This window comes from Syngnathus scovelli, chromosome 8 (genome assembly GCF_024217435.2).
Source record: "Syngnathus scovelli strain Florida chromosome 8, RoL_Ssco_1.2, whole genome shotgun sequence".
Classification (NCBI taxonomy): Eukaryota; Metazoa; Chordata; class Actinopteri; order Syngnathiformes; family Syngnathidae; genus Syngnathus; species Syngnathus scovelli.
In genome coordinates this window covers 3,635,840-3,650,215 of record NC_090854.1, presented here as the reverse complement: position 1 = coordinate 3,650,215, position 14,376 = coordinate 3,635,840, and the positions used below count along the sequence as shown (strand labels likewise).

At 42.6% G+C, this 14,376-nt stretch overlaps 1 protein-coding gene across 1 annotated transcript in view; it reads left to right on the top strand.

Moving 5' to 3' along the window:
* The first annotated feature begins 2,656 nt into the window (after window positions 1–2,656).
* Window positions 2,657–14,376, top strand: part of tmprss3a (transmembrane serine protease 3a) — an 84,278-nt gene continuing 72,558 nt past the window's right edge. The window contains exon 1 of the mRNA XM_068651551.1: window positions 2,657–3,092. The gene's annotated coding sequence lies outside the window, so the exon portion shown is untranslated. The remainder of the gene's footprint in view (window positions 3,093–14,376) is intronic.

Here is a 14,376-nt window from a genome sequence, read left to right as displayed (position 1 = left end):
ATCCATCCATCCATCCATTAGCTGGCCCACTTGTCCCCACGGGGGTCGCGGGCGTGCTGGAGCCTATCCCAGCTGTCATCGGGCAGTAGGCTGGGGACACCCTGAACTGGTTGCCAGCAAATCGCAGGCCACACAGGGACGAACAACCATACTTGCAGTCACACTTATGGGCAATTTGCCGTCCTAAATCCTACTAAGCATTTTTGGGGATGTGGGAGGAAACCGGAGTGCCAGGAGAAAACCCACACAGGCACGGGGAGAACATGCAAACTCCACACAGGGAGTGCCGTAGGTGGAATTGAGCTCGCACTCTCTGAACTGTGAGGCAGTCATGCTAACCAATGTGTCACCATGCCACCCTATTCAAACTCATATCCCTATTTATTCTATTTTTATTTTTATTCTATTTTATTCATCGTTTATGATATATATATTTCGTCTTTTCGTTTATATCTCGGGGCCTCACCCCTCTTATTATTTAGATCTATTGTAAAACCTAAGTTAGGGAACACATTCCCATGGCGAACTAGCTAGCAGACCCACGTAGAGAAGTTCCTTTTAACTACATCCAAGCTAGGCTACGCAACACAGTAACACGGGCATACCAAATCCGACGTGAGGAAGTAACTTAACTTAGGCAACACATTCCCATGACGAACCAGCTAGCAGGCCCACGTACACAGGTTCCTTTTCAACTACCTCCAAGCTTGGCTACGCAACACAGGAACACCGGCATAGCAAACGTGACATAAGAAAGCAGCGAGCAGCAACAAGCTTATCCACCGGATCGAGAATAGAGTGGACTGGAGGAACATGACCGTCGATGCCTGCACCAGGTCTGACACTGGAAGAAGAAGAATACGCATAACATTTTTCAGTATTACTAATTACTCAATGTCACCTGGAAGACATTGTGGCCAGAAGTGTTCCACGACTACAAATGATTTACCTTTGAAGAAATTCATCATTCTGCTGTCAGTAACGTAGTGAAGCTGGGAAGGCTAGTCAAAGGAGAAGGCTTTTCTGATATGAATGCGGTGTTAAAGGGCTCCTCAATTGCCACAGAGAATTGCTAACGGATTCTGGCTGAGATGACAAAGTCAGCGAGTGACGACGAAGTAGAAGTCAAACAAGATGATTCAGAGGAAGTCAGTCTAACAATTGAACGCCTGGCAACCATAATGCAAATGATATAATAATGATCGGCAAACAAACTTAAGAAGATGGTGGTTGAATGTGACCCAGAAATGATTCGTGTGTTGCAGTTCAGAAATGCAATCGATGTAGCCCTGCACGTGTATAAAAGCATCTTAAATCAGGAGAAGAAAAAAAAGAAAAGCAATGCCAGCAGCAGCCTATCACTATGTTCCTGAAAGAGCCTGTTGCAATTGAGATTCCGAAGAGTGTCGACCTTATGTTAGTAATATATAAGATTGTTTCTTGTCACGACTTGTCTCCGGTCGTCCTATTATGCGTCTATGTTGTCATGGTTTCTGTTCGCGTCTCTTTGTACTTGCCTCTCCCCTCCTGTATCTACTCATAATCAATGTAATCACAGTCACCTGCTTCTTGTTACCTGTTGTGTATTTAAGTCCTGTCTGCGTGTCACTCCCGTCGGATTGTTGTAGTCTCTTTGTCTTTGTCTCTCTGTTAGTTTCTGTTAGTCTGTTTCTGTTCATCCGTCGGTTCCCCCTGTCACTCTGCCTCCACAAGTCATGTTAGTTTGTCGGTTCCTGTTTCTCTGTTCCCCTCATCCTACCCTCCAACACCCTTTTCCCTCAATAAACCCTGGTCCAAGCTGCATTTGGTCACCCTGCTCCATTCTCATCTGTGACAGTTTCTAATAGTCAATTGAACTTTAAAATGTTTAAAAGTTGTTTAAAAATACTAATAAGTGTTTAAAAAAAAGGGTATAAAAGTCTTATCGGAGCTCATTAAATTATTGATCCCACATCGTGGATTTTGGCCTACCGCGGACCCAATTATCCGCAATAAACGAAGGTTACAGTATTCCCCCTTGAATGAAGCAATGCCAGCCAACACCACCCCATCAACCCATTTTCCATACCGCCTCTCCCCACTGGGATCGCGGCCGTGCTGGAGCCTATCCCAGCTGTCATCGGGCAGTAGGCGGAGGACACCATGAATCGGTTGCCAGCCAATCGCAGATCACACAGAGACGAAGAACCATCCGTCCTCGCACTCACACCTACAGACAAGTTGAAGTGCCCAGTCGGCCTACCAAGCATGTCCAACACGATCCCTTCCCACTAAAATGTAAATATTATTTTGGAAAATTATTTGAAAATCAACCGTTAATTGTTTTCATTTCAGTGCGTCTCAGTGGGCGGAGTTCAGTCCTGCAAGTCCAGAAAGGCGGTGTGTGGAGGACAGTCTGCTCAGATGACTGGAATAACTGGCTGGGACTCTCGGCATGCAAGCAGTTGGGATATACCAGGTTTTTCCTTCAATTAAGAGATATTGTTGTGGATGCGCCGTGATGATGCATGACCTTCCGTTAAATGTACTTCTGAAAACTTGCAATGTGTGTGTGTGTGTGTGTGTGTGTGTGTGTGTGTGTGTGTGTGTGTGTGTGTGTGTGTGTGTGTGTGCGTGCGCGCACGCGCGCGCGCGTGTGTGTTCGTGCGTGCGTGCGTGCATGTGTGAGCGCGCATGTGTGTGGGTGTATGCGGGTGGGTGGCGCATGTGATCAATGCCTGCATGCGACATTCTGATAGCATTGTTTGCAATAATACTTGCATGGCAACACATTTCAGCTGAAAACTGGACATAAAAAACAAACATCAATGCCTGCATGCGACATTCTGATAGCATTGTTTGCAATAATACTTGCATGGCAACACATTTCAGCTGAAAACTGGACTGAAAAAACAAACACACAAATTACTTGTACCGTTTTGGCCCGAATACAAGACGATGTTTTTTTTTTTTTTTTTTTTTGCATTGAAATAAGCCGTCTTACATTCGGGGTCTAGACATTATACCCATTTTCACTTGTGCGCAGCGGTAAGTTAAAGGTTGCTGGCATCGACTGAGTATGTTGCTGTGATCGTGTGCGTCTTTGACACAACGTGAGTATATACATTTCATTGTTACTACTGTCCACTGTTGTGCCGTTTGTCCGATCGCGGTTTGTTTCGTGTGCGCGCCGTTTGATTGACAGCTCCGGCGCACTCCTTTAAGTTTGCCTCGCATCGTACGAGTAGCCGTTACGCAGCGGCACTGCGACTAACGGTATCCAGCAAATGTATTTTGTTGTCTCGATCGATGACTTATGTTTGGTATGTTGCCGAAAGTATTTCATTTATGGTTTGTTGTTTTATTTTATTTTATTTTTTTTGCCAATAATTCAGTAAAGCAATCAGTTTAAGATCAGGGGGTGTTTGAGAATATCTTTCGTTCTTCACATGTCCTGAGTGTTGTTGTTAGTCACCTAAATGTTGAACAGAGGCTGTGATTTACCGAAGTCAAATTCCTTGTTTGGCACGCTCAAACATGGCGAATAAAAAACTCTTGAATCTCTTGAATCTTGAATCTTGAAAACTGTTCTGACCGACACCCGGGGGCAAAAAGAGCATAACCATCCAGGCCAGCCCCCTAATACCAGGGGTCGGCAAACCAAAATGTCCCAAGAGCCAAAAAAAACATACTTGCCTGGAGCCGCAAAAATCTAAAAGGCAGCATAGACTGTCAATACATAAGCTGTATGCCTACTATTAAAATAATTAAGTAGGCTACAAATACAAAGCAACAAAGCGACGCAAAATGTCGCCCCTGGATAGCCAGCGGACTTTGTTGTGCAGCAGGAGATTGGCATATTCGCTGTGAACTTCATCTAGCAATTCACGGAACTGGCAGTGGTTTAATGCTTTTGTGATTATTTTGTTCACAACATAGATGACAAAGTTCATTACCTCCATACACTCCAGTGGGAATTTTTACGCACACAGCACCTCTTGGTACAATATGCAATGGAATGCAAGCAAATTTCGATCCAATGCTTTCTGTTGTACAGTCACAAACTTTTCCGACCCTCTCATACTCGGTGACCCGTCTGTAGCGACTGAAATTAGGTGGCCAGTGTGTATCTCTGTCATTTAAACACTGCAGCAGAGCCTCGCAGATGTCCTCCCCCATGCTTGGCCTTTTAGTGGTATCAATTTCTACTTGCAGCCCATTAGAGTTCACGTACCTGCATGGCAGAGCTGTCTGTTCGATATCGGTCGCACGACTCATCACAAGCAATTGAGAAAGCTGGAGCTGAATTGATGTCCTTGATTTGCTGATCGGTGATATTGTTTGCCATTAAAATGACCATTTCCTTCACTGTTTTTGCGGAGAGAGGCATGTCTTTAATTTTCGCATGATCTCAGTTTTGTTTTTGAAGTCCGAAAATAGGCACTCTGATGTTTGAACGAATGAATCCTTCATGTACTCGCCATTGGTGAATGGTTTTCCGCGCTTTATTATCTCCCAGGCTGCAACAAAACTTGCAGTAGTAGTAGAGTTTGGAGATGCAATCCATTTCTTGAAACTGTTTTTTCGTTCCTCAAATTGCACCTTTCCTCTCAGTTCCAACTGGGTGATCGGCAGCAAATTTAGCATGCTTTAGCTAAATATGTCGCTCCAAATTGCTCTTCTTGTTATATTTGACAACTTCTCATTGCAAATCACACATTCAGGCAATCCTTCAGCATTGGCAATGAAAGCAAATAGTTGAATCCATTCTTTCTTAAACCCTCTCTTCTCATCAGCAATCTTTCTCTTTTTGCCTTCTGAATCCATGGCCCGTCACTCACACACCTGTTTGTTTACAAATCGTCTGTGCTGTGTCGCTTGCTATTGCGCAATTTTGCCCCATCCTGAAATTCTGTACTTTTAATATATTTACAACTACATACATTTTCTACAGAATAAGAATGTTTGTGTCATGATTACCATCTAAAAAACATATTTAAGAAAAACAAAACAAAACAAAAAAACAACAACATATTTTTCCATTTCCACGCATTTTTGCAAGAGCTCCAGCGAGCTGCTAGTGGTGTGCTAAAGAGCCACATGCGGCTCTGGAGCCTGCCCTATACAGTCAGGCTCCCCAACAATAGCAACATCGTTTTATTGCAATGTTTTTCCTTATTCAGATTTGTTTCAAAACTACAGTTACAGTTAGAATTCACTTTGATGGTTAATGCAGTTATTGCAATTTTGTTGCTTTATCACAGCATGTATTTACATTTCAAAGACCAGAAGCCATTAATTTACAAATGTGATTGCACTTTAGTTTACATATTTAAATGTTTAGATATTAAGATGTAAAGTTTTTGCATGATTTGAATGAGGCAAAATAACATGCTTTTTCTCTCGAATATATTGTTATAATCTTTTGTTTCAGATGTAATTATTTTCTGTATGAAAATTAAATTTGGTGTTCAAAAAGTCTTTTTTCAAACTTGAGCCTTGAAAAAGATGGGGTCGTCTTATATCCGGGCCAACATGGTACTTTGCACAAACATGAGGGCTGATGAAATCATCAATATGTTATTAGTTTTATGGTACGATTTAAAAATAAAATGGCTCAGTGAAGCTGCCTGAATTTGTTTAATGAAGCAGCCCCAGTTGTACGTTCCACATTGATCTATGAAATTTTGGTCATATAGTACGTACCAGTCCAAGACCTACAAAAAAGTATATTGTGAATCTAACAGGAAGTCAGCCATTTTTAGATGTACTTTAAAATTCAGCATTGCACTGAATACAGGCTGTTTTAACCTGACCCACATGATGATAGCTTGTCAAAATGTTACCCAATTGATGAGAGTCTCATCCTAAAGACATCTACAAACTTGTTTTTGTTTGTTGTAGTAGTAGTGCCACCTACATCTAAAATAAATATGTTTTATTCTTTGATGTTTTTCCTCCAGTGCATTAACCAGTTTCACCTAATATGTGTTCAGAAAAGTGTTTACAGCTTGATGAAGATAAAACACAAAGATAGTGAGTATTTGCAAAACCCTGTTGCCGTGGTAAGATTCTGTTCACCAAGAAAACAATGCTATTTTTGAGGGTCTAAACATGTATGAATGTCAGGCGCAGAGCAGGGAGAGGACTCGAATGCAGAGAGTTCAATGTCCAAAAAGGCTTTTATTGTCGCCACTGACAGTCGAACAAAAAACGCCTCACTAGGAGGGAAAAAAGGGAAAACAAAGGCGCCTCGAACCGAGGGAGAAAAAGGGGAAATCAAAGCGCCTCGAACCGAGGGAAATACAAAAACAAGGTAGCGATGTAACCGAGTTAACATCGGTGATCAAGGTTGCTCAAACAAGGCTTCTACGTGGAACTCGAGGGTTTCGTGATCGCTAGTGTTCTGACAAGGCAAGACGCACTGGCACTGGATACGGGGAAAGACGCGGGTTATATGGACACAGGAGGGGAACACAGGTGAAGACAGTTGGTCATTGGCGCAGGTGCACACACTTGGAATCAGGGGTTCACGTGACCGGACGCACAGGGGAAGGACACACCGACTGGAACGAGAGGAAAATCACACAATAAAACAGGAAGTGATCCGGACGACACATGACAGCATGACAATGAAACTGCAAATCCATCAAACCTGGCAAAATCATTAATATTTGATTAGGTTTTTGTAAGTTTTTTAATGGCTCAGTAGCACCCCTAAATATTTTTAACGATGCAGCTCCGGTTGTACATTTTACAGTTAGGAGGTAAAGTGGAGCCTCGGTTTTCGAACGTCCCGGTTCTCGAACAAATTGGTATTCGAACAAAAAATTCGAGATTTTTTTGCTTCGGATGTCGGACGAAATTCGGTTGTCGAACCTTGCGAGATGAGCCGAGAGGACCCGCATGCCAACTGACTCCATTCATTATTATATTCTCGTTACGCTGAGGATTGCATCAACTCTAATCATGCTTCGAAAGGAGTGGGAGCAGTAAAGCCATCCTAAAACACAAAGACGCTCTTAAAACAATGCGACAGTGAGCGCCCGGAACACTGCGGTTGCGCGATTGGACCAAATTAAGTTCCCTGTGCACGGATGTCCACTTAAATTTTGGAAAGTACATCAGGACTTTAAAAATATTTTCTAAATGTCAGCGACGGCTCTGTCACAATAATGCGACCAGCGCGGTGCAGTTGTGCGGTCGCCGACGCGCTACAGTTGCGCGTTCGGCGGTGCGCTGCAGTTGCGCGATCGGACAAAAATGCACAAATGAAAAAATGCTTTAAAAAGGCGTTTTTTTTTTTTTTTTTTTGCTTGGAACGGATTGTTTTTTTCCCATTATCTGTCCTTATCCTTATCTTGGTTTACTCTCAGCGAAAGGGAGAGCGGGGAACAGGTTATATTAGACACACCACGACCTGTCACGAAGAACAACTGATGTTTTTTTTTTTGTTTTTTTTTTCTGTCATTACTGCAGAGCTTGGGCTCCATGCTATGCTGAACTTGCTAAGTAGCACAACCTCATAGAAAGAAAAATTAAAACCAGACAAACACCCTTCAAAACTAATGAAAGATGGCTGTGAAATGTATCGAAGCGCACCCTTACGGAAACAGTGCTAACGAAAGGTCTGAATTTCGCCATTACACCCAAAAAAATACCCAAAGAAGAATACATACTCGCCACAGAAATAGCATAAAATACAAGACCAGGGATAGAAAGCAGAACTCCGGAACACAGTAGCAGATATCCTAAAATCATCCAAACTTCCACACAGCAACATTACAAAGCAAGAAGAAAAGACAATAAACACACTCAAACGGGACACAACAATCACCATCCTACCGGCAGACACAAGCAGAACCACAGTTAGTATATTGGACACTGAACTCTACGAAAAACAAATGGAACATATATGTTGAATGACGAAGATACATACCAAATACTGAAAAAAAGACCCCACAGAAGTAAAGAAAAGAACACTAAAACAGTATTGAAACCCTTATTAGAAAGCAAGAAAATAACAGGGGAAGACTACGACCACCTCATATACACCGCTAACGGCTGGATATACTATGGTACACCAAAAATACATAAAAAATACATCCCTCTCTGTCACATACAATTTATCAAAAGCACTAGTAGAAATACTCAAACCCCTCCTCGGCACAACAGAACACCACTGCAAGAATTCAAAACAACTGTCACAAGAACTCTACAATATAACAGTACAGAAAGAAAATCCTCATTTTCCATGATATCATTTCAATATTCACTAAAACCCCCGTTGACGTCACATTGCACATTGTACAAAACCGCCTCAAGGAAGACCAGACCCTCAAAAAACACATACCGGACAGTGAGTCACATCAGCACATTATTAAATTTCGTTTCCAAATCCACCTATTTCAAATTCAAAAATACAATATACAAACAGACAGAAGGATTTGCAATGGGAGACCCATATTTGGCAGCATACAATTCACACACGAAGAGGAAATGAACCGGACCATATCTTTCCTGGACATGAACGTCCACCACAAAGACAACAGCAGCATCAAGATCACAGTGTAGAGAAAACCCACTCACGCGGACCAGTACCTCCTCTGGACATCAGAACACCCTACAGTGCACAAACTATCTGTAGTCAGAACATTATACGACAGGACCATGATCATAACCGAAGAGAAAGATAGACAGGAGGAGGAAAGACACATTGAACAAGCACTCACACTCTGCCAGTATCCAAGATGGGCCATAAACAAAGGAAAACAAGTCAAAAACAAAGCGGACAAGACAAGGGAAAGGAAAACAAAATGCACACACACACACACACACCAGACACTGTAATCTTGCCATACATTCGAGGGATAACTGAACCAATACAATGGGCGATGAAAAAGCAACCAGCTCAGTGGGCTAGTAGTAGAGTGTCCGCCCTGAGACTGGAAGGTTGTGGGTTCAAACCCCGGCCGGGTCATACCAAAGACTATAAAAATGGGACCCATTGCCTCCCTGCTTGGCACTCAGCATTAAGGGTTGGAATTGGGGGGTTAGATCACCAAATGATTCCCGAGCGCGGCACCGCTGCTGCTCACTGCTCCCCTCTCCCCCAGGGGATAGATCAAAATCACATGGGGATGGGTTAAATGCAGAGGACAAATTTCACCACACCCAGATGTGTGACGATGATCATTGGGACTTCAACTTTAACTTTATCAACACAGCCATCAAACCATACAGCAAACTCCAACAACTACTCGTACATCCCAAAGATAACACCGGAACAAAAATGCAACATCATCTACGAAATACGAAGACTATTAAGAACCTTTTTTGAAGTGTAAACGTGTCTGCTCTTGCGTGCTGGCCGACTGACACGCCCCGGCGGCTCAGCGCGAGACTTTTATAATTTTATTTTTAAACACTTTATTTTATTTTTAAACATTTGAAAGTGTTAATGTGTCACGGCTTCACTCCGCTCTGCTCTGGCGGTGCTGACCGGCTAACGCACCCCGACACCCCAGTGCAAGGGCACCCGCAAAAGACTTTTATCTTTTTAATTTTATACACTTTATTGTACTTTTAAATACGTTATTGTATTATGTGCTGGCCGATTGACGCACCCCTGCGGCACAGCGCGAGCGCATCCGCACAATACTATTATGATTTTCTTTCTAAACACTTTATTGTATTTTTAATCATTTAAACATTTTAAAGTGTAAATGTGTCACGGCTCCGCTTTGCTCTTGCGGTGCTGACCAGCTGACGCATCCTGGCAGCGCGAGGGCATCCACACATTGCTCAGAGGCACGCCCTGCGCTTAGTGCTCATAACAGGTGTTGTCGCAAACAGGACGATCCGATCGGGAGTGACAAGCAAGCAGACACGCAGTTCTACTTCGCTTGGCAGTTAAGGAGCAGAGACGTGATAGTATGTGTGTAATGAAGAGCAAGTCTGAGGTGCTGCTGATATGTTGATGCAGATGGAGTGAAAAAAGTACGGGAGGCTGAGCTAAAGGGAAAATTTCATGAACTTGCCGGCTGAGAGCGGTGAGTTATCGAAGGTCGGCTGCCGTTGCGTCAGCTTTCCCACCGTATCGAATACCGTAAAATAAGTATTCAGGATTGTTTTTATTGAGAGAGATAATTCGAGAGAAATAATTAATTTTTGCTGAAACAAGTGCTTCTTTGTATTTCAGGTGGCTGTCACACCATGCTTGACGGAAGACCTCAAGTTTAGTTACACGCCATTTGCGCTCAAGCTTCCTGATCCATGAACCATCATAGAGTAAACCTCCTAGGACACATTTTAAGACATAAAGGCACTACTGAATCGAAGGCGTTTATCAGAGCCGCATTGAAGTCATTTGCGAGATTATCAATTGAGCCAACGTATGAGGGAAATGCGGCAGTAACTCAGAGAGCGCAGTCGCGGTTGCAGAGTTAATATTACTGCTGCTATAGCTTTGATTCCGTTTGTGTGGTTGACGGAGCCAAAACTTCAAATTTTATAATATAGCGAGTGGATATAATAGTAGAAGAATAAATAGTATACTGGTATACTGTCACCCAAATTTACCTGTGCTTTACATTCAAATCATTTTGAATGAATAAATTAATGAATTGTATTTTTTTCAAACATGTAAACTATGCATCATCAATCAAATGAAGACAAACAAAATAAAAAGCAAAAGCAAGGTGAAAGTCATTTAAATTATGACTTTGTATAAATACTAGGTACAAACAGAATACAATCTACTGCACAAAATGGGCAGTTTACTTGTCTGAAAAGGAGTGGGAAGAAGTAAGGTTTATTTAATCCCACCCCCATCCAATTTAAAACAAAAAATCAAATTGGTAATTACCGTAATTTTCAGACTATAAATCGCGTTTTTTTTCATAGTTTGGGTGGGGGGGTGAATTGTAATAAGGAGCGACTTATGTGGTTTTTTTCAAAAATTTTCAAAAAAAAAAGTGAAACTGTGATAAACGAACCGCGATGTAGCAAGGGATTACTGTAATTTGAATTTCAAGTGACGTCAGCAGCGCGACGCGACGCGGCGTGGCGGTTGTTTCCAAAAAGGACAAAGATTGATCACGGGATGACGAAGATGACAAAGTACTACCGGCATCATCAGTGGCTTTGTTTCTAAGTGACACGGAGAACAAAGACTTTGAAGGATTTAAGGATTTGGAGTGACACAGAAGGTTTGAAAAAGTAAACATCAACATACTTGAGCATTGTTTTAGCAATGGAGATACAAAATACTAAATGTTTTGTAGGTGAAAATGCTTTTGAATATTTTTAGGCAAACAGTTTTGCTTCAATTTGAGCACGATTTGAGCAGTTTGATAATCTACCAAATGTTTTAATTTAAATATTTGTGATTTAAGAAATAGCATGTTAGTATGTTCAAGGTAGTCGGATTTGTTCATAATTCTAATGGCCTTCTCTTGTAAACACGCAAGTCCTTCTGAGCTTTTGTTTCCCCATATCTCTGTGCAGTAGCTCAAGACTGGTGATATTAGAGAGCAATATAATATATGCAGTGATTTGTGGTCAAGAAAATACTTTGCCTTATCTGAGATAGCAATGTTTTTTGCTAGTTTGTTTTCAATGTGTTTAATATGATCTTTCCAATGTATAAGTTCATCTATAATTACACCATGAAATTTTATTTTTGGGATTATTTCAATTATGGTTCCATCTATTTGTATTTAAACATCAGTTAGTTTGCAACGATTACCGAAAATCATGAGTTTAGTTTTGGTCAAGTTAAGTGTTGATTTATTGGACTCAAACCATGTTTTTTCATTTTCGTATTCATCAAATTTAAAAGTTCCTCCAGATTTTCCCCTGAACAAAACATATTTGTATCATCAGCAAAAAATATATATTTTTTAAAGTTCTGCAACATTACATAGGTCAGGGGTCGGCAACGCGTGGCTCCAGAGCCGCATGCGGCTCTTTAGCACACCGTAGCAGCTCCCTGGAGCTCTTGCAAAAATGCGTGAAAATGGAAAAACTTGTTTTTTTTTTTGTTTTGTTTTGTTTTTTTAAATGTGTTTTTTAGATGTTAATCATGACACAAACATTCTTATGCTGTAGAAAATGTATGTACCGTAATTTTCGGACTATAAGTCGCATTTTTTTTTCATAGTTTGGGTGGGGGGGCGACTTATACTCAGGAGCGACTTATATGTGAATTTTTTCGCAAATTTTCAAAATTCAAAAATCCGTGATGTAGTGAAACCGCGATAAATGAACCGCGAAGTAAAGTCAAAGTCAAAGTCAAAGTCTCCTTTACTGTCAATTCCTCCGCATGTCAAGACACACAAAGAGATCGAAATTACGTTTCTCACTATCCCAGGGTGACAAGACAGAGTTCACAACGCACATACAAGTAAACAACACAGGAAAAATAACACAATAAGTCAACATCAATGAACAATAAGCGTGATAGCACGCTAGCCGCTCCCGATGCACGGCAGACTCCGGTAAGATGACAGTCAACCAGGCCACTGTGAACACGAGCACACAGCAGGCACGCACTGTCCGGTTCGTGGATCCTATCAGGCGAACGCAACCCATCTTGTCCCGCGAACGAACGTACGCCAGGAGAATGGAAGGCACGGCTCAGCGAGCTGGGTTGGCCGCAAGCCTGGCCCGACGTCTCCGCGCTGGCCCCTCTCCCGCTGCCTCGCAGACCAGCTGCCGACGCATCCCAACAATGCTCCAGGACGGAGCAGTCCGAGCTCAGGACGCAGTCCAACCGGGGGAGGAAGAGCAGGCCAGTCCGGCGTCGCTCCATGACGAAGCAGTCCGAACGCCCTTAATCTCTCTGCACCAAAGTCCAGAACGCCATAAAACCCACTTCCGCCGATGTTGAGCAGAACATGCCCGCCGCACTAGTAGCACGACGTATCACACGAGACGAATACACACAAAACTGCCGGACAAACACTCAGTAAACACTCACAAAACACTGAACGGGACAGAGAGTGGCCGCTGCGTGTGCACGCGCCGCCATCTTGAACTAGCAAGGGATTACTGTTATTTGACCTGCAAGTGACGGCGGTTGTTTACATAAGGACAAAATATTCTATTACGGGATGACGAAGATGACGAAGGGCCCCACATTTGAAGGATTTAATGATTTGGAGTGACACAAGGTTTGAAAAACGTATTTATGTTATAGTTATTTGATATATTTTATTTCGTGTAGCAACTTGTATATGTCTTTATCGTTACAGTTCAGTAGTTGTTGGCTCGTTGAACTCTTGTTAAATAAAGAGCCGTTTACCAAACCCACGTGTTTCCTGGTACTTTGATAACGCTACAATATAGTTGTATACTAGATCTGTGCGGCGCGCACGCGGCGTTGTTGACATAAAGGACGGGGAATTTGATCGATGGATTTAATGATTAGGAGTGACACAGATGGTTTGATAATATTGTTGTTATATGATAGTTATTTGAAATATACTTTATATATCGTTATATGGGTCTGTGGAATAATTAGAAATGCAACTTACGAGTCCGACGTCATCAGCGCATATGTGGCGCATACGCGGCATTGTTTACATAAAGGACAATCGATGGATTTAATGAATTGGAGTGACACAGATGGTTTGATAAATATGTTATTTATGTAATACTTATTTGAATAATTCTGAATGTTACTCAGGCTCGTTCTCAGCTCCTCGTTTGTGTATATGTCACGTTAGCATACCGTATCGTTTAGCCTGTTGTTGCTGGCTCATGTCTGTTCTTGGTGTTGGATTTTGACAAATAAATTTGCCCCAAAAGTGCGACTTATATATTTTTTTCACTGTATTGTGCATTTTATGGCTGGTGCGACTTATACTCCGGTGCGACTTATAGTCCAAAAATTACGGTAGTTGTAAATATACCGTATTTGCCGGTGTATTGGTCGACCTTTTTCGATCCAAAATCGACCGAAAAAAATCGACCTCGACTTATACACCGAGTCATAAAATTTAACTTCAAATGTGATGATAACCAAGGCCCTTTCTCATGCATCTCATTGTGCGTTGCACTTGGAAAATTTGAACCGGGCGGCGTGCGCGAGTGCGCGGCCAGCTGGAAGTCGAATGAGGCTCCGCGATCTCCTCCGCGGTGCTTATAAACAGCCGATCCGCTCGGGGGGGGGGGCTTTTTTCGGCCACTTGGCGCGTGCGCACGGCCTCCCGGATGTGCCGGGCGGGTGCGCGAGCTCGCCGGCCGCTGGAAGTCGAATGAGGCTCCGCGATCTCCTCCGCGGTGCTTATAAACAGCCGATCCGCTCGGCGGGGCTATTTTCGGCCACTTGGCGCGTGCGCACGGCCTCCCGGATGTGCCGGGCGGGTGCGCGAGCTCGCCGGCCGCTGGAAG